Source organism: Cynocephalus volans, chromosome 3, assembly GCF_027409185.1.
Source record: "Cynocephalus volans isolate mCynVol1 chromosome 3, mCynVol1.pri, whole genome shotgun sequence".
In the NCBI taxonomy this organism is placed as follows: Eukaryota; Metazoa; Chordata; class Mammalia; order Dermoptera; family Cynocephalidae; genus Cynocephalus; species Cynocephalus volans.
Window position 1 is genome coordinate 171,352,051 of NC_084462.1, and position 24,496 is coordinate 171,376,546.

The following is a 24,496-nucleotide window of genomic DNA, read 5'->3' on the forward strand; positions in this document are numbered from 1 at the left end:
CAGAAATTTTAATGTAAGAGCATTTTCTCTAAAACACACAATAGTAATTGCAGCAAAGGCCCTGCTGTATTCCTCATGGATTCTGATTTAGTTCAAACATCTGATTTCTACGTAAGATTTTTAGAAGAATCATTGAAAAATACAAGAAAAAAATCACATAACTTAAAAGCAAGTTGGGAGTATCAAAGTACTGGAACTCAGGTGAAATACAGTCCAACACAGTTTACACTTGTGACTTAAACACTGATAACAATACCTGAACCCAATACATCAAAGTACCACTAATTTGACAGTCCTCGTAATTTGAATGGGAGGGAGATGAACTATTTATTATGAATAGTTCTATTCAACATGCTCAACTACTTGCTCTCAGCTTCTGCTACTTAACCATAAGAGAAAAAATGCTATGAGATGATGCACTTTAACATAAGGGCATTCTATATTTCTTATATTCTTTCCAACCTTTCTTATCAACGCCCCTCTACCACCCTGTTGCCTCTCCTAATCTTTCTTTCTCAAAATAAGGATTCTACATTCACTACTGTTACTTCTTCGTCCTCTATTCACACCTCAAATTCATCCAAATTTTGCTTCTACCCTTACCATTTTACCTAAATTATGTTTGCTAAGGACAATGACCCCTCCTAACTACCAAAGCCAATAGGCACTTAATCAGTTTCCAACCTCCTGTTTCCTCTGACTCATTTAACTCCCAGATACACTTTCCTCTTCATTAAAAGTCTCCTCCCCTGGCTTCCACAACACTACTGCCTCCTAGTTTTCTTTTTCTTTCCTGAATGCTCCTCCTTGGTCTCCTTGGCTGTTTCTGCCCATCACCTAATACTGGCATTTCCCATCCTTGGTTTTCCCCTCTTAGTTGAAACTTGATTCCTTACCCCCTTAGAGGATTAACTACCACAAATCCACCTCTGCTTGCAACACCTACAACTGTGATCCTGACTTCAGAAAAAACGGATATCAACACATCTAACTGCCAACTAGACAGCTCTGCCAGATGTCCTACAAGAATCTCAAACTCATTTTCTCTCAACCTGAGTTAATTAATCTCCCAATTTATTAGTTTTATTCGTGAATACACAATTACAATTCAAGTGAAGGCAATAAAATACAAAACGTAAAAGTACTTTAGAGCATTTCTTGAAGGGTTAAAAAAAAAAAAAAAACGAATTGAAGGCTTTCCCCCCCAGTTACAAAGGTTAGCTCACATTCACTAGCAAAAACTACAAAATACAAAAAAGATGATAAAAAGCAAATCTCTTCAAATCTCAGCTCTCGCAGGCATGCAATATTAACATTTCCTTCCAGGAAAAGCAAATTTTAACCATGATGAAATCATACACATCAAAATATTAAATTGGTAAATAGGGTTTTGTTGTTAATTCTCAATATTTTCCAGGATATTTTTTTATTATTAATCAGGAAAAACACAACTCTATTATCTGCCTACTTGGAGTGAGAATCAAAATAATAATTTAATTCCAAAAGCAATCCTTCTACATGCTGTATTTTAACTATTTTAAAGGAATCAGTTTTCGGCTTGGCATCTACTTTGTCTATACTCGAACGTCTATCACTGTGCAATTACCCCACAATTCATTCTCAGTATCTTCCTATACTTAAAGGAAACCAGAGCAAAGATAAAAAAAAAACAGAAGAGGTAGAAATCAAATTTAAAACCTAGTTGGGTAGATTGTGGTTTGCAAAACACCATAGGAAAGTGACATTTTAACACTCGCCGATTCACAAACTTTTAAAAACATCACATCATCACACCTCGCCAGGGAAAGGAAACTCTCTTCTTTCCCCAAAGCCCGAGCGCAGCTGGAGCCCGCCGCCGGTGAGCCTGGGGCGGGGAGCGGGGCGCGCGGCCGTCCTCACCCGGGGCTGGGGTCCCCGTCCTGCGGCCGGGGTTCCCACCGAGCCGACCCGCCCACTCCCGCTCCACAGGGGGAGTCTCTGCCCTCCAGGCCACCGCGATCGCGGCAGTCCCAGGGCCTAACCTCCCTCGAGCCTCCGCGAAGCAAGCGTCGCTGAAGAGACGCGGGAACTGCCCGGACCCCCCCAACCACCGCGACATTAAAAAAAAAAAAAAAGTTAAAGACAAAGAGACAAAGCCCGGTACTGAACAGTCGCCCCACAGCCGCCCGCGGGGCTGGGGCTGAGGGGGTCCCCTGCTGAGGCACGGGCCGCTCCCACTCGCTCCCCCACACGACACCCGCGACCCGACCCGGGCGGACGACGGCGGCGGCTCGAGGCCCGCTCGGGCCGCACGGCGGGAGAAGCGCACCTGGGCCGCGCCCGCTCCTTCCCCCGGCGGGCTCCCGCCGCGCTCCGCGGGTCTCCCGGCGCGGCTCTCGGGGCGCCCACGCCCCACTCCGCGCTGAGGCGGCGCCGCACGGCCGCGGCCGGTTACCTGCTCCAGGCTCTGCAGAGCCGCGGGTGGAAACTGTGACTGGGTCACCTCGCGCGGCCGCGCCCCGATGCTCCGCCCCGGCCTCCCACAGAGCCGCCCCGCCCCTCTCAGGTACCCCCTCCCCTCAGGCGCGCCCCGCCCCTCTCAGGTACACCCCTCCCCTCAGGCGCGCCCCGCCCCTCTCAGGTACCCCACTCCCCTCAGAGCCGCCCCGCCCCTTTCAGGTACCGCCCCTCCCCTCAGGCGCGCCCCGCCCCTCTCAGGGACCCCCCTCCCCTCAGAGCCGCCCCGCCCCTTTCAGGTACCCCCCCTCCCCTCAGGCGCGCCCCGCCCCCCAGGGCATCCGGGCGGGTGGGGCGGGGCCGCCCAGCCGCGCACCTGAGCCGCGCTGCGCCTGCGTCTTTGATTCGGCCCCGCGCGCGTCCTTCCTGTTTCTGCCTTTGGGAAGGTCTAAAATCGAACCGGGCGGAGCTGGGGTGTTTTGAGGGATCATCGGGAGGGAGACAACAGGTAGAAGGAAAGGTATCGGCCTGACGAACTTCTCTGAACTGGGGAGGAAGGAGCAGTCTTTCTTGCCAGAGATGTTTCTGCATTCTTTCTTAGAAGTGGAGTTGTTTTGTGCTGTTACTAGACTTTTAGTGTTTTTATTAAGTCAAATTATAAAGTCTTTGAGAATCAGCCCGCGTCTCTACTGATGTTGCTTTATATCTGTTACTGCCTTTCTATCAGTAGGTGTTTTGAAAGAAATATTAAATGTATTCACTGCAACACCTTGTGCACGCGCACACACTCACTCATTCTGTGCTGGAATTCCCTCTAACCCCTTGGCCCTTTTCTTTTATACCTGTCATGGTGGGAATCTCAACACTGTACTTAGAAAGTTGTTGAGTGAATTTCTAGATTATCTGATGATGAATGGCTCAGCTTTTGAGAGGCCGATGGATTGTAGATTGAAGTGAAGGTTAATAGTTTTCTTCCTGGAGAGCAGTCTTTTCCAAAGTGAGTTCTGTCAATCTACAAGGCCTAGAAATGCTGGAGTAGAAATGGGGTAGATCCCAAGATCACATTAATTTGGAGGAAGAGACACAGTATAATTGCTTTCCTTGCGACTCACAATACACGTTACATCTTACAGGCCTAGGAATTGTGTTTTACTTTGCTTAATCCTTCATTTCCCAAGTTCATTTGACCACAGAACTCTCTTCTTGAGAAAGTCCTATTACCATCCTTGGGTATTAGTGTTTCAACAAACCCACTTTGATAAACACTGCTTTAATCTCCGGTACATTCACCTTCAATAATTTTTCACCAGTGTTTGCAAAATTCTGTACTGTTTACACAAAGCTTTCACATGAGTCATCTCATTTAATGTTGGCAATTGTGATGTAGTTTCTATTATCCTCTTTGTACAATTGAAAAATATTAAGGGTCATACAACCAGTTAGTGGTTGCTCAAGCATAGAGCCAACGTTTGAATCTGGACTTCGGACTCCAGGGCTTTTTGAACAAATGTATATATGTGCACATACACACACACACATATATTTTCTCTCTCTCTCTCTCTCTGTCTCACTTGACCCTTAAGTAGACTCTTGGTTAGAAACCACTAGATTCATGTGTTAGTTGAAGCTTTTCAAGGGCTAGACCATATCTTTACCTATATTTTACTCTCCGCTGGGTACTTTTGTACCCAGCATAGTGCAGGGTACAAAAGTGTCATTCAAATGTACTGAATGAATAAAGAATGAATGAATGCATGAATACTCAATAACTACTGATGGAAATGGGCTGATATTTGGTTTCCTAACTGAATAACTTTAACAATCTCTTCACTGATGCAGAAGTTCCAAGAGCAGGAGCTCCCTGAATTGTTCCTAGTTTTCTTCCATAGCCTATGTAAAAAATCTTTCTTAGAAGAATCTACTCTGTTGACAGATATAGTTCTTGCGAAACCATGAAACCACTTCCTTTGTTTTCCTTGAAATGGGCCTCCTTCCCGTTCCCTCTCAGAGGCAAAGCCACATTGAGATGAATGGAGTATATTGTACACCTTTCATTGTGCTCTTGTGTTTAACCTTTTTCCATAAGAAGATCGTTGTTGCAACATTCTGAGTGGGGTTTTTGTTTGCTTTTTAATGTTACCAATCTTATATTATTTGAAGCACATCTGGGGAGAAAAATAGATTTGGTTGATATGGATAACATGGCAGCAGATTTTACTGTGTGTATCAACTCATTCATTTGATAGAAACAGGTCATATAATCCCTATATTCCTAATTCCTATTCATTCTTTCTTCATTTAATGCAGTTTATAGGTGCTTTGTGATTCAGCCCAGGCCTACCCCTCTGGCCCCATCTCCCACTACTCCCCACCATACATTTTGACTATCTGAACTAAATGCAATTCTCTAAATTGTCAACTTTGCACATTACATTCCCTTTACCTATCTCTTATGTATATCAACTGGCAGATTCATGTTCATTCAGCTGAAGTATCACCTCTTCTGGAAGATGAAACACTAATTACTGCTGACTGAATTAGGGGCTCTTTCTCAGCATTTTTGCCATAATTTATCTATATCGCTATCTTGGCACCTACAGAATAGCTGTAATTATTGGCTTCTTTTCCCACTAAACTCATTCCAAGTGAGTTACTAATGGGCAGGAATTATGACTTCTCCCTCTGTTTCCTAAGCACATCGCATAGCACTTGACACATAGAAGACACTCAAGTATTTGTTGAATGAATAAAAAGACAAGAATATTAATTCCTAGCATGCTTGTGAAATAATTTTACAAATATAAATGGTCATATGAATATAGTGGGGGTGGCAGATTTCTGCTTCCCCCCAAATTATTTTCCTCTCGTTTTCTGCCTTAGAAGAACATAACAGCAGAATCCTATACATAGTCATCAAATCATTCATTTACTTGTTCAGCAAACATTTTTGAGTGCCTACAGTATAAAAGGCGCAGTCCTAGGCACTTGCTTCAGAGAGAAAGTGGCATTTCAACAGCATCATAGATGCTCACCAAACCTCAATTTCTCTTTATGGCTACAAAGCTAAACTGCTTTGCCCATTCCCCTTGCAGCTAGGTAAGGCCATGTGACCAGTTCTGTCCAATGAAGTTTGAGCAGAGGTAGAAAAATATTCACTTCTTGATCTAGGCAACTAAAAACAGGTGAGCCTTCACCCCACTCTCTCCCTCTTCTCACTCCTTGACAACCTTGGACCATTACTAAACCATGCTAACCACTGCTAAAGCTGATGATGCAACAAGACAGAAGTATGTGTCCTTGATTGACTTCATGGAACAAAGCTCTCCCCACTGCCCAATAACCTTGATTGGATTGTGATGTGAGTGAAAAATAAACTATATTGTGTTAAACCACTAGTACTGGGAGATTTTTTTCCCGGTAGTTAGCTTTACTTATTCTGACTAGCACTGTTATGAATGATGACATAAAACATACAGGAAATTTTGTCTTCTGCTCTAGGCATTGTATGGGAAACATAGAACATGAAAATCTATCAAAGAGGGTATTAAGGTCATAGAAATTTTACGTTTTTCCCAAGTGCGTAAAGAAAACTCATTATGGATACACAGTTCTTTGTTCTCTGTCTCTCAGATGGCCACCTGATCAGAATGCTGACATCTTGACCTGAAAACAATCAGAGTCACCATCACATCATCTCCATCATCTGTACCAACCCTTCTCAGTATCTTTCATGCACTTTGAAAGATTTCCCTGAATAGGCTTCAGGTTGTCCAGTGTTACTCAAAGTCCAGTATGTGTTGAGAGCAGGTAAGAGTGGGAAAGTAGGCTCTGAAGGGTCTTGAATATCTTACTAAACACTTTGCACTTTAATCTATAGGACACATAATTGAAAAACTAGGAACTATTTATGATGGAAAGAGTTTCTTTTTTTTTCTTTTTTCTTTCCTTCTCCCATTATCTTTTTTTCTGGGTACCTGGCACCACAAAACTAAGGTAACAATGGGAAAATGGCTAGTCATACATGCTCCACCAAAAGACCTAATCATGACAAGGTCCTCTTTTCTCAGGGCCATTCCCCAAAACATTACCACCCCCTCACCCAAACTCCACAATCAATGAAACTTTGTAGCACCAAAAGGCTTACAGTTTCACTGGAGGCCTAAATGAAAAATATTCAGCACTTAGGGCAGGAGATAATAGCACCAGTAGGCTCAAAGGAAGGACATGAAGGAGGAAGCAAAGAAAGAGAGGATCCAGAAAAAAAGAGGGGTTTCTACCAACCACGTAATCAACTCATCCAGGCTGAGCAGCTGGTCCAAAAAGGAAGAGAGCACATGGAGCAGATCATATGAAACTGTCCCCAGATTCTAGAACAAAGTCTCCCAGACTCACTGAGTAGAGCAAAGAAACATCGAAATTCCTGCTTTATGTGAACTCTGTATGGATTGGAAGAAATGACTCAAACCTGGAGTAAATGACTCTAAGTTCTTCTGGACTCCATGCCAACTTGCTTAAGTTGGAACCACATTTCCTTAAATTTCTTTCCCTATGTGGTTTTAAGTTAGGTTGGCCAAAGAGAGGAAACTGGGCAAGATGTGGAAGGTAGAAGTTAAGCAGAGCTATTACTCTCTGAAGATCTTCATGATTCTACACAGGGGCAGACAGACACAAAGATGCTGGCAGGTTCTGGCTTGTTCTCACTTCACATGTCTCTCTCTTCTTCCCAGCTGCTGGTCCTGCTGACTACCAGAGGACCAAGGCCTACCTCCAGAGCTTGGTGGGAAACCTACAGAAGCAGCAGCTACTTAGAGGTGACAACTTTCCACAGCTCCCTTGCTGGGTACCACTCCAGCAGTTAAATGTGCCTGGCTTCCTAGATTCATTGCAAATTCTCACTTGTCCTGGGACTTCAGGAGATCTGGTTAGTGACTTTTCTCCCATCCTTCAATCCCACTTCCAGACCTCTACATTGCCATTTCCTCCCACAATTCTGTAAGGTATTTTTCCTGTATAAGTAACACTCTAGTTGTTCTGCTTCCCTGATTGAACCCCTCTGACACACCACGCATGTGCTTGGCTGCCCAATAGTAAGATTATGTGAATTGTACCACCCTTCCCATCCACCATTAAAGGCAAAGTGCTGGGGTTATATATAGCAACGACAGAAATTTGGGTAAAACTACATCATGGCAGAAGTCTCCTTAAGAGAGGAGGATTGGTTACCCACTGCCTTTAGTGTGAACTTACCACAATAGAAAACTGACTTTCAGCTTTTCATGCTTAGAAACTTGCTTCTGTTTCCCTTTATCATACTCAGTAAATCTCTCTCTTAGAGAAGGCTCCACTGGGCTCACTAAAAGTAGAACACACGATGCCAGCCTATTAATATAGAATGAGAAATAGAACAGTTGCAGGGCCCAGACATTTGTGTCTTAAGGCCAAAACACTGTGCCCTAAAGAAACAGCCATCCAGGAAGCTGAATGATCATCAGAAGGTTGCCTGGGGAGGGACATGAAACCAAAATTAGGAGAGTTAGGAGGAATATTGAGTGTTTAATAGCATCAAGTTCTGATAGCTGTCATCAATACAGCAGAAGGGACTGACCTGTCACAGTTGCAGACAAGCTGTATGGTTCTATTCACTGGAGGCACAGTCATGGTCATATCCCTTCTTCTCTGTAGTAAATTATGGTATTAGCCCCAGGACTTTATCCTGCATTGTATCCATGCCTTTGCTATTATGACTTTGAAGTTCCTTATACTAAAGGAGCAGAGTATATTTCCCTATACCTTGGTTTTGGGTTTGCCCATGTGACTTGCTTTGGTCAACATAATGACGTGGAAGTAACAGTGCTCAAGTTCTAAGCCTAGGCCTTAAGAGAATTCTTGGGTTTCTGCTCACCTTTGTGAGCTTCTACCAGTGCTAGAAGATTTACCTGCTCCAGCCAGCAGATCCAAGGAGGGTGAGAGACCTATGGAGCAGAATCATGCCAGATAGACTCAGCCTACACCAGCTAATCCCCAGCTGACCAGCAGACATGTGAGAAATCACAGATGATTGTTGTTTTAAGCCATGGCATTTGGGGACTATTTGTTACACAGCAATAGCTACCCAACATATCTTCCAATGATAATTCTCCGGGATGGGGTGGCAGAGGCATTTTTACCCCATTGTGGCCACAGAGTTCCAGACCAGTGTGCCCAGGACTCCCCTCCCAAGTCTCTAGGGAGCAACCCTTCGGCCAATGGTAAGTTAGAGAATTCAGCTTCTCACCCTTAATAAAACACTATTTAATATTTTCTGTCCTTTGGGCTAGAAGACAAACCTAAATATTTGTCACAGCAGAGGAGAGAAAGATTTAAGAACTCTCTAGGAGCCTGCTTCTGAAGATTAATTATTGTAGATGCCACTCAAAATCACTCCTTGAAATAAAATTTGAAGCCTATCATTTGGAATTTTTGCTTTCATCAGAGTTTTCAGAAAACTCGAACGCCCAGCAAAATCCCCAGGCAGTTTAGGATGCCAAAGCTTTCTTTCTCTCTCTTTAAATCTGCTCCAGATCCGTAAGGAGAATTCATGAATAAATGTGGTTGGCAGATGAGCCAAATATACAAAGAGATGATTTTTAAGACAAATGCATCTTTAGCTTGTTAAAGTATGCACTAGTCTCTACATGAATTAGAAGCATTGGGGTGGGGGGGCCTGAAAATGCTTTATAATCCTATTTTTTTCAGACATTCCATCTTTCTCTACCACTCCCAGCCTTTCACTAGCTTCCCCCACCCTTCTAAATTATGAGGGACTGATGATGTTGGGAATTTTTTTTGAGGAAATGTGGGAGGTCATTTCCTACTTGATATGGGTTACATTTACCAGAAGAAAAAAACAATGCAAGTACATTTCCAGCACAGCTGGGTGGCAGCTCCATAAACCGGCTTTTAAAGAGATATCATATTGCCCTGAGAGGTGACAGCACTCAAGGGAAAGGACTGGGTCTGTGAGGGCCAGCGAGCAATACTCATCCATTCCTGAAAAACATCCCTTCAGAAAACAATTTGGCGTTTCCTGCAAAACATGAACTTGCTTGGCAGCCTGACCAACTCATCACCCCTGTTCATCTCATACTGCGTGTCTGATTAATAACGATGATTCGTCTGAGAACATAGTGAATAGAACTTCCATAGGAAAGGCAGAAGGGAGCCAAACTACACCCTTGCTAGACAAACACGCCTGTACACATGCCCCCCCAACACCCGAAATATAGAGAGCCACACTTAAATTATTGGGAAGTATAAAATGCTTCGATCAAAACCACCTTACATTATGGGAGCAGGGTTGAAAATTACTTCCCTTCTCCCATCCAAATATGTACATAAACATACTTTGGAATGATAATAGCTGCCATTCTCCATTGATACACTGTATGTCAAACACTGTGATCATTATATATATATATATATATATACACATTTATTTTAATTCTTGCAACAGCCCTGCAAGAATTAGTAGGCAATATCACCTAGACTTCACAGATAAGTAAATTAGTCAAGCATGAAGAAGTTATCAAGGAGCCAGGATTTGAATTCAAATCTGTGTGTGACTCTAAAGCTTAAGTTCCTTTCATTAAACCACAAACTCAGTTGCTACCAGACATAGGAGTCGTCTTTATGTAAACCCAACACATTACTCAAAGCCCACTGGAACTGCCATCTCTTCCATGGATTCTTGATTTGTTCTAGACAGAGTTCTGAGGGTTAAAAGTAACAGAAACCTGCTCAAATTAGCTCAAGTAAAAGGCAGGGAGTGCTATTCTAGTCTTGCCCCTAACGTGGGTAAGAAAACAATGGGAACATATTCAGGAATCTGAACAAGTGAGCGTCAGACAGGGCAGAACCTGACGCAGCCCAGCTGCCCCCTCAGCCTCTCATCTTGTGGAACTGCTTCTTCCTGCACACCTGTACGTCCCCACCAGCTCCTCTGAGCTTCCAGTCCCTCAAAGCTTCAGGCTGCACCCGATTCCCTAATGATGTCCTTGGTGGTAGATCCACTAGACCTTTGAGCTCAGAGCCCACCACTTAAGTAACTGCTTCTCACTTTCCATATTCCTGGGAGAGGAATCTTATCAGTTCAGCTCATATTTTCCAGCCCGGCCACACACACAAGGCACAGGTTGCTGGCTCCTGGGTCAGATGTTCACCCTGGTCCGGTCAGAGGTTGCTGAGGAGGGGAAGCTCGAGGGATCTGCTGCTGCTGCACCTTCTGTGATGAGAAGCACCCTAAAATCCAGTAAATGTTCAGCTCCTCTCACTCTCCTTTCCTTTATAGGGTTGTAACACCTGGTTGAGCCCTTAATTTTAAGTAGCCTTCCATTGCTCTCCAATTGCCTTCTGCTTTTCTAGGTTGTCAGAGAAACGCACTTGTTGTCATTAGATCTGCAATGACTAGCAGAGTGCTGTGAACACAGGGGACTCTTTAAAAGTGATTTGTTGTATCAGACAGAGTTCATTGCGGGGCAGGACAATGAAGAAGATCAAGAAGAATTTCTTTATTCCTTTTCTTGTCCACAGAAAGATTATGAAAACTAGAAAAAGAATATCAAATGCCTGATGACAAGTCTTCAGTCTCACTGGCTTAGCTGGAGCATATGTGGAGGAGGAAAATAATTTGAGCCTGAGCAAAAGAACTCTAAAGTTCCTTCCAACTCTCTTAGCAAAAGAGGCATCCAGGCCAATAACTCTCATCCTGGAGTAAATCTCCCATGTACCAAAGCAGACATCATTGCTCTGATTCCATCCCTTTATCCCCCATTCAGAGAATTCTACTAGAATTAAAATAAATGACTCATGCTATGATAGGGGTAGGCTTGATTCTGCTCTGATTTGAAAAGAAAGAAAAAGAAAATAATTTCAAAACCTTAATATTAAATTACCAGTAACAAATGACTGGTAACCATGTTACAATGGGCATTGTGATTGAGAGCTGTTAATTTAGGACATCCTGCTGGCCACAGCTGAGATGTCACTAACTATATTAATAAGGATGCTTTCAGCCACAAATAACAAAAAACCCAACTCAAATGGTCGTAAAAATAAGGAAATATTTTAGCTGGTGTGGCAGTTTAAATCATGCCTGCAATTCTTTGAAACTCCTCTCAACAAAAGTTGGAATCTGTGTCCGCCGAACTGTATCTAGGCTAACGATAGTGACAGGTCAACCAGTACAGTACAGTGGAAATTATGCTATTTGATGGCCAAATCTAGATCATAAAAGGTGATACAATTTCTACTAAGTTCTCTTTGGATGCTTGTTCTTGGAATCCAGCCACCTTGTTCTGAGGAAGCCCAACCAGTTTGTTGAGAGGCTCGTGTAAAAAGGAAGAAGGCCCATGACCCTCAAATCTGACTGAGCCAGCACCAATTGTCCATCCATGTGAGCGAACCATCTTGGAAGTGAATCCTCCCAGTCCTACTTAAGCTGCCCCAGCTGACACTTTGTGGAAGATACAAGCCTTCCTCACCAAGTCCTGCCCATACTGCAGATTCATGAACTAAATCATGATAAAAATGTTGTTTTAAGCCACTAAGTTTTGGGAAGGTTTGTTACATAATAGGTAACTGATAATTAACCTAAAAGGAAGCCTAAAGTAGATCAGCCTTCAGAGTCATTGATTTGGGAATTAAACCAGTTGCCATTAAATATTTTCCTTCTCTTTCCTCTGTTCTGCATCACGTAAGGTTCATCCTAAATCTAGGTCCTTTTGTGGTGGTAGAATGGCTGCTAGGGGTAGTCAGAACCTCCTCCTTCAGGTAAGGTGAGGGGATTAGAATAAGTTCCCCTGAATCACTCTTGAGAGAGAAACCTGTCTTCACATCTTTTTGGCCAGAGTTGGGTCACATGCTCATTCTTGAACCAATACTGGTAAAGAGGATAAGATAACATTTTGACTAATCAGGCCTACCCCTTACATCAAGATCTGTTCCCCAAATCATACTGCTGCTTCCTATGAGATAGAATGGTTATTGGGAAAGCCACTTCACCCATCCAACACATTTGAAAAAAGGATCAGGTAAATGGGAAAACCCTTAGGTTGTGGCCAACCCAGGAATATCAAAACTAGGAGAAAATCTAAAGGATTAGGACTATCCTAAGTAAGGTAGTAGAGGGTCTAGCTTTGTACAGATTATCTACTTTCAAAGGGTTTGAAAGTCTGCTTTCAAAACCTATTGACCCTGGACCTTTCCTTTATCCCCTTTGCTGGCATTTCCCATTTTTATCACCTGTCTGATCTTCATCAGCCATCTGCACATTTACACCTGCTCTCTTGCAGCAGTCAGCCTAGTGGGGGGAAAATGCACTAAACTTCTGGTGACTTTATTCCAATTTCCCTCTGAAGAAAAACCTCCTGATATATGCAAGGGTTGGTGCCATTATTTTTTCCATTTTTTGCCAATGAAATAACTAAGGCTTTATGATAGTCTTGGGAAGATCACTTCTCCTCCCTGGATCTGTCTACTCATATGAAAAATGAAGGGAGTAGACCAGAAAATTAATAACCTTTCTAGCTCCAGGAGTTTCTATACCCTGCCTCCTACCATCTCCAGGATGGCCACAACCATGCCTGAAAAATCTATGTAGTTTTGTTGCAGTGATGCTTTATACTTAGCTCTTCTTCATAGTCATTCTCTCTCCATCCTTCACTAGTTTGCTGTCACTGCTCTGGGCCATCTCCAAATTCTGCCTTCATTCTGCACTTCCTGGACAAGCTACCTATAAAAGTAATGAGGATTTCTTAGCTTTTCTACATGGCTTTTTCCTGTTTATACCTTTTGGCATTGCGCTGATTCCTTTAAACATAGTACAATGTTATAATGGAGTTCAACAAATATTTTATTTCCAAAAATTAAATGGGATGTTTCTTGGACAAAATGTTTTTGTGAATTATGCTTAGGATGCTCAGAGCAAACATCCATTTTTTTTGTCTGATCTGGAGAACCACTCTTCCCCCACTGCAAAGTTGTGTGGCTGCTATGATTTCCCAAGATTTCACTCCCATAGTCAGAGCTGATAGCTTCATGAGAAAGTATCTGACCCAAGATGGGTCAATCAGAATCCTTTCCCAGAATTTTTTTTTTTTCAAACTACAGAATAACTAGGAAAAACCAGTCAGTCCTCTTTTTAGTGATAGAAGACACTTTGGTGGCCATGTTTCCTAGGTAGAAGAAGTCAATCTGTAATAAAGGAGAATGAAGTTGATATGCTGAGAGAGGTAAAGATAAGAGAGGTGTAAGGGGTTCCAAAGGCATTAAATTTCTTGGTTGCATTTAGTCTTGAGGTAAATTGCATCCCTACTTTTCTCATAGTGCCAGTACGTATGCCACTCCCCTTATGATCCCATAAATTACATCTTCTGCCTAAGTTAACACGTTTAGTTTCTGCCATGAGACTTAATATGAGTACTGAAAAAACTGTGCCCCTACAAGATTCTTTGGAACTGAGTCTTTGGCATTTTCATTTGACTATGATTTGCATATATTTTCATTTGCTTTAAGTGCTTGCCTTGAAGTATTTGTCTATGGCATGGAACACTGTGTAAAAAACAAAAGGGAGGGATTTAGAGGCAGAAAAATCCGAGTTTAAGTTCTGGCTTTAATACTTTTTTGTGACTGTGCAAGAGCCTCCCCGAGCCTCAGTCTCTTTTCTACAAAATGGGGGTAATAATAATCTTTGCCCTAGCAACCTCTCAGGGTCATTATAATGATCAAAATAAGAAAATGGGGAGGGACAGGACCATATTCATCTTTGCATTCCTGATGTCTTCCATAAGGCCTGGGACAATGGTGTAGATACTGAACAAATGTTTGATGAATAAAAAAACACAAAAGCATGTTGTCTCCTTTAAAGCACTATTTAAATATAAATTATATAGTAAAGACAATAATAGAGTGTACATCTAAGGACTTACATTGGCAGGTCTTGGACTGAATGACAATTTCAGTGTCATGAACAGAGCTTCCTATAAACAAGCTGTAAAGGGAATGGAATTTGTGTCCAATACCCCTCCATCCTCTCTTTGGTTTGGTCTCCTCTCTTTGGTCTAAACAGTGTGTCTAAGTGTCTCCGTTCCCAAGTTCTAGAAGTGACTGGAGCTCTAGAGCTGTTGGATGCTGTTGTAGCAACATCAGAATGAAGCAGAAGGAGGTTTTAAAAATCATCTAAGGCCTTTTCACTTGTAATTAGCATGCAAATTTACCTCTGCCTTTGAAGCATCACCATGTCTAAGGCTCCCACAATACTTTCAGGATGCAAATTGTCCATTTGTGACTTCTTTTTCCCTTCCCAAATGCCCATGTAAAATTATATAAAGAAGACATGAGGACTCAAGAAGCACAGTAATCTGGGGCTATTCAGTGTAGGGGCAAGCTGACCTACACACTGTGTTATAATACAGCCGAGTGTACCCACTCACGCTTATAATGCAAAGCCCGAATCATCAAGTAAACCTTTACCCATGTATAGCCTTGCTACTAAGATTAAAAATGGTCAATACTTTATTTTTAATATCCATCAAAATGACTAAAATTATTTTAAAGGTTTAGTGCTTCAAAAAGTATTTTCTGAATTATCTGAAACACATTTCCCAAAATGACTCATTTTCCAACTATTTGAGATAGCCATAGTTTTTAAGTATCATCACTCATTCAATGGTTCCATAAGTTAATCACAAGCACTAGCTGCCCATAATATAAAGATTACAACCCTTAATGTTGTACAGTACGTAAAAATGAACAATCTCCCAACAAATAGGCATATTCTACTGGGATAAGAATGCTTTGCCTCCCTAACCTTGACTTTTCCAGTTTATAAGTGAAACCTGTCTTTGGCCAAATTTCCTACAGCTAAGATTGTTGAGAAAAAAATGTATTTTCAGGGACTTGGATTTTTTTTTTCACCCCTACCAATAGACCACTAACTTGTTAATTGTTTAAAACAAATTGTCTCCCACTTTCCTACCTTAATAGATGTAACATAACATGTGTGCTTTAACCTCTGCTTACCCCATGAACCATAGAAGAAACTCGCCTGGCGTGTTTGAGGAACAGGAAGAGGGCCAGAGTGACTAGAGCAAGAGACAGGGAGAAGGGTAGGGTTTAGGGTAAAGGGGATGGCACGGGCCATTATAAACACAATTGCCTATACTTTAAATAGGCCGAGAAGACATTGGAGAATTTGAAATAGAGGGATGACATGAATGGATTTAACACTTATACGGATCACCCCAGCTGTTGCGTTGAGAGTAAATTGCAAGGGGCAGGGGACAGAGGCGGAAGCTGAGAGACCAGCTCACTAACTCTGCCTATAACCAAGGCTAGAGAGGAGGGTGTCTGGGATTAAGGTGGTAGGAGTGAAGATGTCAGGTATGAGGATTAAATGATATTGCACATGTATAGTGATTTGAAAAAAGCCTAGTGATTATCACAGTTGGTCCCCAGCAGATATTCACTATTATTATGGCATTCTGAACCCCAAGACTCATCAGTAGATAATTGGTTCATTGAATGGCAGACCCAGGTGAGTGAACACAGACTAGAGAGTCAGTGTCAGGATTAAAAAAGGAATTTTTTTGAACATTTCTGTATAGAGCAATCGAAGTAGAATAGAGTGAAAACTAGAGTTCATGCTCCCCCTCATTGAACTCTCTGCTTAGACTTTAAACTATCTGTTTTAAAAAGTTACACACACACACACACACACACACTCGCACATCTGTGATCAAAAAGGTTATTGAAGTGCTGCAACTGCCCAGAATTCAGCCTGACCTTGCAACACTCCTAGTTATTAAAAATCATTTCTATTGGCTTACATTTTTTGGTTTAACAAGCACAAGAGGTCATGAACTCTAATATCTGAAGCAAACGTGTTAAACATCTGGGATCTGGCGTAAGTTTCTCCTGTGGGATGCATTGTTTGTGCAAACTTTTATTGAATAAAAAAAGGGTAAGGACTAAGTTTCAAAATATTCGTGTAACCTAGTAAGAATATTTCTCTAAAGCTAGAGTCAAAACACTGAGTTCTTCCAACTGATTAATAACCTAATTCAAAATTAGGCTCGAAATCTGTTCTTAAAACACAGAGTGGTTTCAAAATGGAATCAAGCTTAAGTATCCAGACCTCTAGCTCTAACTAGAAAATGGCTAGTCTAAATTAAATGGATTTTTCCAGGCTAAAGGCTACAGCTCACAACCACTCGAAGAAAGCCATGGAGTTTGCAGAAAGGACACTGGCCTGGGGCTTAGAGCAAGCTCTGCCACTTAAATGCAGATGATCTTGGGCAACTTACTTTACTTCTGGGCTTGATTTTCCTTGTTTGCTACAAACATTGGAAAGTAAAATACTGTTGCACAGCTCTTAGAAATGTACAAGCCTAAAAATAGAATAGTAAATATAACAGAACTTGTAAAAGCTCTATACATATACACACATAAAAGAAGAGAAAATACAGAGAAGGAAGAGAAAGCAGAATATAAGAGATACATATTCAAAGAGGAAAAAGACCAAATTGAACAAAGCTTTTTAAGGAGAAAAGCTAAGCATGGTTTCCTGAGTGTTACTCCAGGGAGAACCTCATGTATCTCTTTAGTATCTCCCCAAAGTGTCCAGAGCAGCATCCAGACACAGGGAACAGACAATCAGTCTTAGACTGACAGATGGACAGGACCCTCTCAACTTCCACAATCCATACCCTGAAGATTCTAAGGGATAGGGTAAGGGTAAAGGCTGGCACAGCCTACCCCATTGTCTCTTGTAGGCTGAAGCACAGAAAGTAGAGAAGGAATATATCCTCCCCCAAAGGGGACAGAAACAGCTTTTTAAATCCATATCTTCCTTCTGAAAGGGGGCTGCTATTCCTTGCAAAGGATTTTGTGCAGCTGAGCATCTGGAGGGATATTGACCTGAATTGTGGGCTGGGAGCTGAGTTTGGGAGTAGGCATCCTGCATAATAGAGTAAGATGAATTTGGAGTTTGGGGACTTCATAGGAAGAAGGGATGAAGAGGCAAGTTGAACAGGGAAGAGGAAGGATGGGTGGTGAAAGAGGGAGCCAGTAAAACAGCAGGGATGAAGAGATGAAAGGTAGATTCCTCTCTGTCCCACCCTCCACTCTCAAGTCCTCAATAAAGTTGGCCACACACTCAAATGAGAATGGTGTGTATCTGTTTCCTAGGGCTGCCATAACAATGTACCACAAACTAGGTGGCTTAAAACAACAGAAATGTATTCCTTCACATATCTGGAGGATAGAAGTCCAAAATTAAGGTGTCAGCATGGCCATGCTCCCTCTGAAGGTTCTAGGCAAGAATCCTTCCTTGCCTCTTCCTAGTTTCTGGTGGCTCCTGGAAGTCCTTGATGTTCCTTTGCTTGTAGCTGCATCACTCCAACTCTGCCTCCATATTCACACAGTCTTCTTCCTCTCTGTGTATCTTTGTGTGTTCTATTTTTATAAGGACATCAGTCACTGGACTGGATTTAAGGGCTCACTCTATTACAGTATGACCTCATATTAACTTGGCTAATTACATGTGCAAAGACCCTTTTTCCAAATAAGGTCATGTTCTGATATTCCAGGTGGACATGAATTTGGAGAGGACATTATTCAACCTGCTACAGTGTTGTTTCATTTGTTTTTGTGGAAATCAACCAAGAGGCAGAGTTTTATGACAAGATCAACTGATAAGAAACTATTGTGGTTGGGGTGGTGTTGTGGTGGTTGTGAAATGGCCTATAAACCAAACAAATTCAAGAGAAGTTCAGAGTTTAGAGTCAGAGGTGACCATGAAAATAAAAAACCCTCCATTACTGTGTAAAGGTGGGGGGGGGGGTTAAATTATAATGCTCTCCAAATTGAGAAGGTACGTTGAAACAAACGAAGGAAGTGGGCTGGTCCAGTTGGTAATCAGAGATATGTATTAATGGGGGTGACTTACATATAGGAAAGCCACAAGTAGTGAAGAATCAGATGTCTACTGCAGATCAGAGCTTTCTCTCTCTGAGGCTAGACAATATTTATATAGTAAAATCCCCTGTTAATAAAAATAACTTCAAGGAAGTATCTTAAGAAAAATAAGTTGACAACATCATTCACCAGGTGTCTTGTAATTCATGAGGCAGGGGGTCTTGTGATGTCAGTGCTCAGACCACTGATGCCACCTGCTGTAATAAATCATTCGCTCCATGAAACCTATGTCCCTTTTACAGCTTGCCCTAAGGTTGATGTATAACTGGTCAGTGAAACAAAAGAATGAGGTTAAGCAAGAATCAATATGGCAGGTGGGGCACAAAATAGCATTGGTTTTGTTCACCCTCTAATGATTTCCCATTGGGAGTCTTTAGAAATGTGGAAAGTCCTTGGAATTCCACAGAGCGTGAAACAAGGAGTTCACGTCAATATTATCTAGATCTCATAGGCTAGGAAACTACTACAGCTGACTTCTGGGTTACAAATAAAAGAGACACATGAGAGAGGGGGAAACAGAGAGGTGAAAGAGAAGGAAGGACAAAAGGTGGGGAGATAAGTAAGAAAGATGAGTTTTTGAAGGGAGACCAAGGAGAAAAAAAAAAGTATAAGCTCTTGGGGTCAGGGTTAAGGATCTAGTACAGGACCTGGCATATAAAAAGTGTTCAAGGTAAGTTTGGAGAAGAAAAGAAGAGTGGGAGGGAGAGATGTGCATCATGCATCATGCCTCGTGCGGTTCACCCACAATTGCCCCCACTGTCCCTCAGAGCTGTGCATACTGTGACTGCTTGCTCATGACCCTAATTTACTTCAAATCCCAGGGTGCCACATGGGAACCCTCTCCACATCACAGTTCTTTAGACTGAAGAGGCAGCAGTCCATTTTCCACCCAAGGCCTCTGAAGTCTTTCCATTCTTTTCCAATGATGCACATTCTGTAACTTGAGTTGCCACATACTTCTGGCTTCATTGTGGTTTCTGCTGTCTGTCATGGTGCCAGATTTTACCTTACTGAATTCTCATGAAAGGTCACTAAAGTGGTCTAAATTAGTGAGTGTCCTTCAACACAAAAGGGCAAGGAGAGCCCCGTGGATTAAGCAAATCACTTTTGGATCACTAGAGATACAAGCAGTTAAAATAGCTTAGGATTAGGAAGATTCTGTGGTTTAGGGGAAAAGAGCTAGTCCAAGAACTAGAACAAGAGAACTATCTGCCAGTCTGTCACTAATTCACCAGGTTACCTGGTGAATTAATGAAGAAAAGCTAAGGATGGTCTTCTGGAGTGTTCCTCAAGGGCAGAAAAACCTCTTGTATCCTTTTAGTATCTCCCTAAAATGCCCAGTGCAGCATCCAAACACAGGGAATGGTCCAATTAGCCCCACCTCAACCTCAGAAACCACATAATAAACAAGGCAAATGGCCCTCAGGAGAAAATTTTTAGATCCTTTCAGCCATCATGGTCTATAATTCTATACTCTTTTGGGGGCATTATCACTAAAATTTAATTAAAACTACCTCCCTGGTACACCCATAGTATATTGCAAGAGAGAAAATGTTGCTAGAAGTCACATTCCCAGTTTGTAGAAAAGTGGAGAGGAAATGGGCCTGATTTTAAGTCTCAATGAAGTGAAGCAAAGTGAAGTGAGAATGAGGAGGAAGGTGCTGAGGGGATACTGAGGGATGTGGGGCCACATTGGTCCTCAAAGTTCTGGAAACTGTTTAAAAACTGAATTATGGCTCGGGTGAATGGCTTGGATGGTTGCAACGTTTGAGGTGAAGAAAGGCATAGGGGCAACTGCTGCTTGCTAGGACAATGGGAAAGAAAAGCACCAGGCACTTCCATGCATATCAACTTATTTCTCAGAACAACTAGAGGAGGTAAGTATTATATCCCCACTTAATAGATGAGAAAACTGAGGCCCAGAGAACCTAAGTCACTTGTGTCAGGTCATAAACTAGTATGTGGCAGAGTTGGGACCCAAATTCAGGTCTATTCAAATCCAATCCAAGAATTCCTTTCTCCTCACCAGATTGACACTATTATGCCCAGTGGTCTGAGCCAGAACAAAATTCTTATAAAGAACCTGAGTGGTACAACGGCTCACTTTTCCATCCTCTGGCATAAAGAATTCAGGCATGCTTTTGAATTAAGAGTGATGGCCATCTGGCCAGGGACCAGAGCAAAGAATTTTTAGACCAGGGAGTTTTAGCGAAGTCAGTGCCAGGAACATAGTAGAAGCTTGAAAAATATTTGTTGAGGAGTTGGGTAAATATAGGATTCAGGGTTAACATTTTCTGCAGGTTACAAGCAAGATGTGAAGCTCAGAGAGGCCACGTGACTTGTCCTCGGTTATACAGCAGAGAGAACTAGAAAAAGAACCAAAGATGTCTAGACTTCCACACTAGGGATCTTCCCACCACATCATCATAACTCCTCTGGCCAGGAGAATTTTTCCTGCACTTTTAATTAAATGCTGTTTACTTTGGGGAGAAAAGAATGCTAACCTCCAGCCGAGAGCATTTATTTGCTTAATGGGTTAATTAGCAAATCACTCTTCTGTTTCAGGAAGCTCAGAGAGAGAGCATGGTTAATGCAATTTTCAGTTTTCATATTAGGCTGTGAGTCATTTTTGTTTATCTTAGAATTGCTTCCTCATGTGCTGTATGTGGTGACCATAATCACTGGGGATAGAAGCTCTGTCACTCACTCGGGAAGCAACTGACTGACTCTCTGTGAGTGGATGAAGGAACACTGTTTTCATGAGCACATTTGGTCATGGAGATCAAAGAATGAGTCCTCTACACATGTTCCCGATTAACTGTGACTATCCCATTCCTTGTCCCTTTCACTCTCCTGTACACTTTCTAACCCTTCCACATCCTAAACAAACAACAGCAAAAAGGAAGCCCAGCCCAGCCAAAGCAAAAGCAGAAAACAGCCAATGCAAGAAGGAAACACTGGAGTGATCAGTGAGAGGGCTTCAGAGTCCAAGCCTCCAGAGGTGGGCCCTCCTCCCCAGGGGGCCACCTCATCTGCACCCAGAACCACTTCTTGCCAGGACCCCCAGAGCCCAACTTCTAGTGCCAAACTCTCTCCTTCTGTACATACTACTGACCACCTTCAGAATACCTCCACCTCGATGTCTTATAGTCATCTCAAATTCAGCAGGGTTTATTTATTCAACTGTGTGACCAAGATCTATGCATTCACTGTATGTAAATTTTACTTTAACAAAAATTTTTTTTAAATAAATGCAAGTTTCAAATAAAATTCATCTTCCCCCTCTACCAAAACTCCTCCTCCTGAGGTCTTTACTTCATGGTGTCCCTTAGCTCTCTTAGCCTCCACACCCAATAAATCACCAAGACCTACTGATTCCACCAACTACATTTTTCCTGAATCTTTCTCCTACTCTTTTTTTTTTTTAAACCAATCTCATCATCACATTTGCTCAAATGACACTGACCACCTGATATGTGCAAGGCACTGCACCAGCCTGTAAGTCTACAGTGATGAACAACACATAAATGGTGAAGTGAAGGAGTTTGCATTTTGGAACCCCAGGTGGTAACTACACCACGGAAGCACTGGTACTACAGGGCGATTTGCTCCACACAGTAGAAAGGGATGGGGGATGGGGAGGCAGCACAGGTGAGGGGCCAGGGATGAGTCTGGAAAGCTCCCAGAGGAGCTGATCTCTGAGCGGAATGTTGAAAGATAGACATTTGCCAAGTTGGTAAATGGCAGGTCTTGCCTTCCAGCCAATGGGACGCACTCAAGCAAGAATAGCTGGAGGGAGTACACAAGCCATTCTGGTTTGGGGAGTTTTGTTTGTTTGTTTGAGAATTTGTTATAAAGGAGGAAAAGTAGTAGGAGCCAGAACTGGAGAAGCAGGCAGGAACCAGCTCGTGGAAGGCTTTGTCAAGCATGTTCAGGAGTTTGAACCTTAACCTGTGAGAAGAGGGGGTGTCAGTAGAGTTTTAAGCAATGAATTAGTCAGCCTTACTCTTTGGAAAGACTGATTTTGGGATAATAATCTCTTATGAGAAGAACTGCAATACTCATATTTTTTTTAACTCTCACCTCCACACACCACTTCTAAAGTGATCTTCCTAAAAACAAGATCATATCCCTTCCCTAACTAAAAAGCAAAACAAAACAAAGATCTTACCATTGCTCCCCATAGTGGAAAGCAGCAATTCCCAAACTCTAAGAAGAATGGTTTCTGGGGATGTTAGTAGCTGTTGTCAGGGGAAGGAGGGTAGCTCCCTTGCAAAAAAGTTTGATTAACCTTTGCACAAAATTAAATAGGTTCCCTTTTCATTGCAGGACTTCTCAGAGCCTTCAATTTTCTAAAATCAATTGTGAATGTTTATAAAGGGAATCCAGCATTTAGATTTCCCAACTTATGAAGCAAGCGAACTCTTTGATTTTGGAGCACTGATTAGCATCTTCCTAGGCTAGTCTTCTGTGAAATGCTGGCCTCTGAAATAAAGTCCAAACTCAGGTGAACAGGGCCGTAAATAATCCAGCTTCAATTTCCGGCACTCCTTGCCACACACACACTCCTGTATCTTCTGTTCCAACCACACTGGTCTTCTTAGTGCCTTTCCCATCCTTCTATGCTTGAGGAATTCATCATTCTTCAAGTCATAACCAGATATCAACTCCAGTGTGAAAAATGGTATTTGGGTAAAGGTTGCAGAGATTTAAGTTGATCTGAGTAAAGGCTACTGTCCACAAAACCACTCTATCTACTATTTGAAAATAGTTTGGATAAATAATTCTGCAATATATTAATCTATGAAGAGTATTAGACTATGTTTTACAAAGAAAGTTAAAGGTTATTTGTTATTGGCAAAGGGACCCTGGACTTTAAAGGCTGTGCACTGTTCTGTATTTAAAAGGACTCCAGTTATTCCCAGCCTATGTGCTCCAGGTCATATGAAGAATGTAGGTACCATGTCAAGCCACTAGACGCCACGATAGACTGGGGACAAACGGAGTCCTGGAAAGATAAGAAAAAAAATGCATTTCTGGGAATGAGTGCGGGTAGCCCGGCTCCTGAACAAGGAATGCTGGAATGAAGGAAGTCGATCTGAGGATGGAGAGACTGGAGATCAGAAAGATCCCTAAGAATCAATCCTCATGAAAAAAAGACACAAGGAAGATCCATGTTCACTGAATTAGATAATACTCTTTTTTTTTTCTTTTTTTTTGAGCAGGGACAAAAAGACGAGAAAAAGGAAGCCATGGCTTTGCTCAGGAAGGGATGTCCTGGAGACTGGTTCCATGTGCTTGGGAGAGAAGAGAAGCAGAGTTGGAGGGAGAAGAGGCAGAGATGCACGAATAGCTTTGTACTTTGTCCCGTGGGCCCAGGTCCGCTGTCCTCGGACAGGACCTCTCCCTGACAACCTCCTTCCAACTTCAGGATGGAGATCAGGGGGTAGGGGTGGGCAGGGCAGTGCAGAGAAGGAAAGAGGAGGGAGAAGAAAAGAAAGGGAAGAAATGAGAGGAGGGAGAGGAAGGGAGCAAAGGACTCTCCATGCTCTTACCCAGAAGTAAAGCAGGGATTCGGGGTTTAACCTCGGGAGGAAGAGGAGAAAACCAGCCTGTCTCCATCTTCCTCCTCTTCTTTCTCACCTCGGCCTTCCACAGGTTGTTGAAGAACCAATAAATGAGTAGGATAGAGCTGAGGGAAATCCAGTGAAAATTAAGAACAAGAGCAACCTCGAGATGGTATCCCAGATGGCAGCGTGCAGCTGGAGAGAATGTGGTGACGAGCAGGGGCACTTGGCTCAGTATTAGCTGGAAGGGGCTACTTCTCTCCTCCCTGGGGCCTGTCTCATCCCTGCAGTTGCTCCAAATGGGGCAGCCTGCTTCTTTGTGGTGTGCTTTATTGTCCCCAAATTCTTGCAGTATACCTGGGAGCTCTCCACCACCTACTTATGAAATGTCGTGGCTTTTATGATGAAAAATGATGCCATGAGACTTTTTTAAAAATGACACTGAAGGCCTTAAAAAGATAATATGTTACAAAGCTCCAACA

At 42.4% G+C, this 24,496-nt stretch overlaps 1 protein-coding gene across 1 annotated transcript in view; it reads right to left on the reverse strand.

The window, feature by feature from the left end:
• Positions 1-2,419, reverse strand: part of TC2N (tandem C2 domains, nuclear) — a 40,805-nt gene extending 38,386 nt beyond the window's left edge. Inside the window, exon 1 of the mRNA XM_063091342.1 lies at positions 2,309-2,419. The gene's annotated coding sequence lies outside the window, so the exon portion shown is untranslated. The remainder of the gene's footprint in view (positions 1-2,308) is intronic.
• Between the last annotated feature and the right edge of the window lie 22,077 nt (positions 2,420-24,496).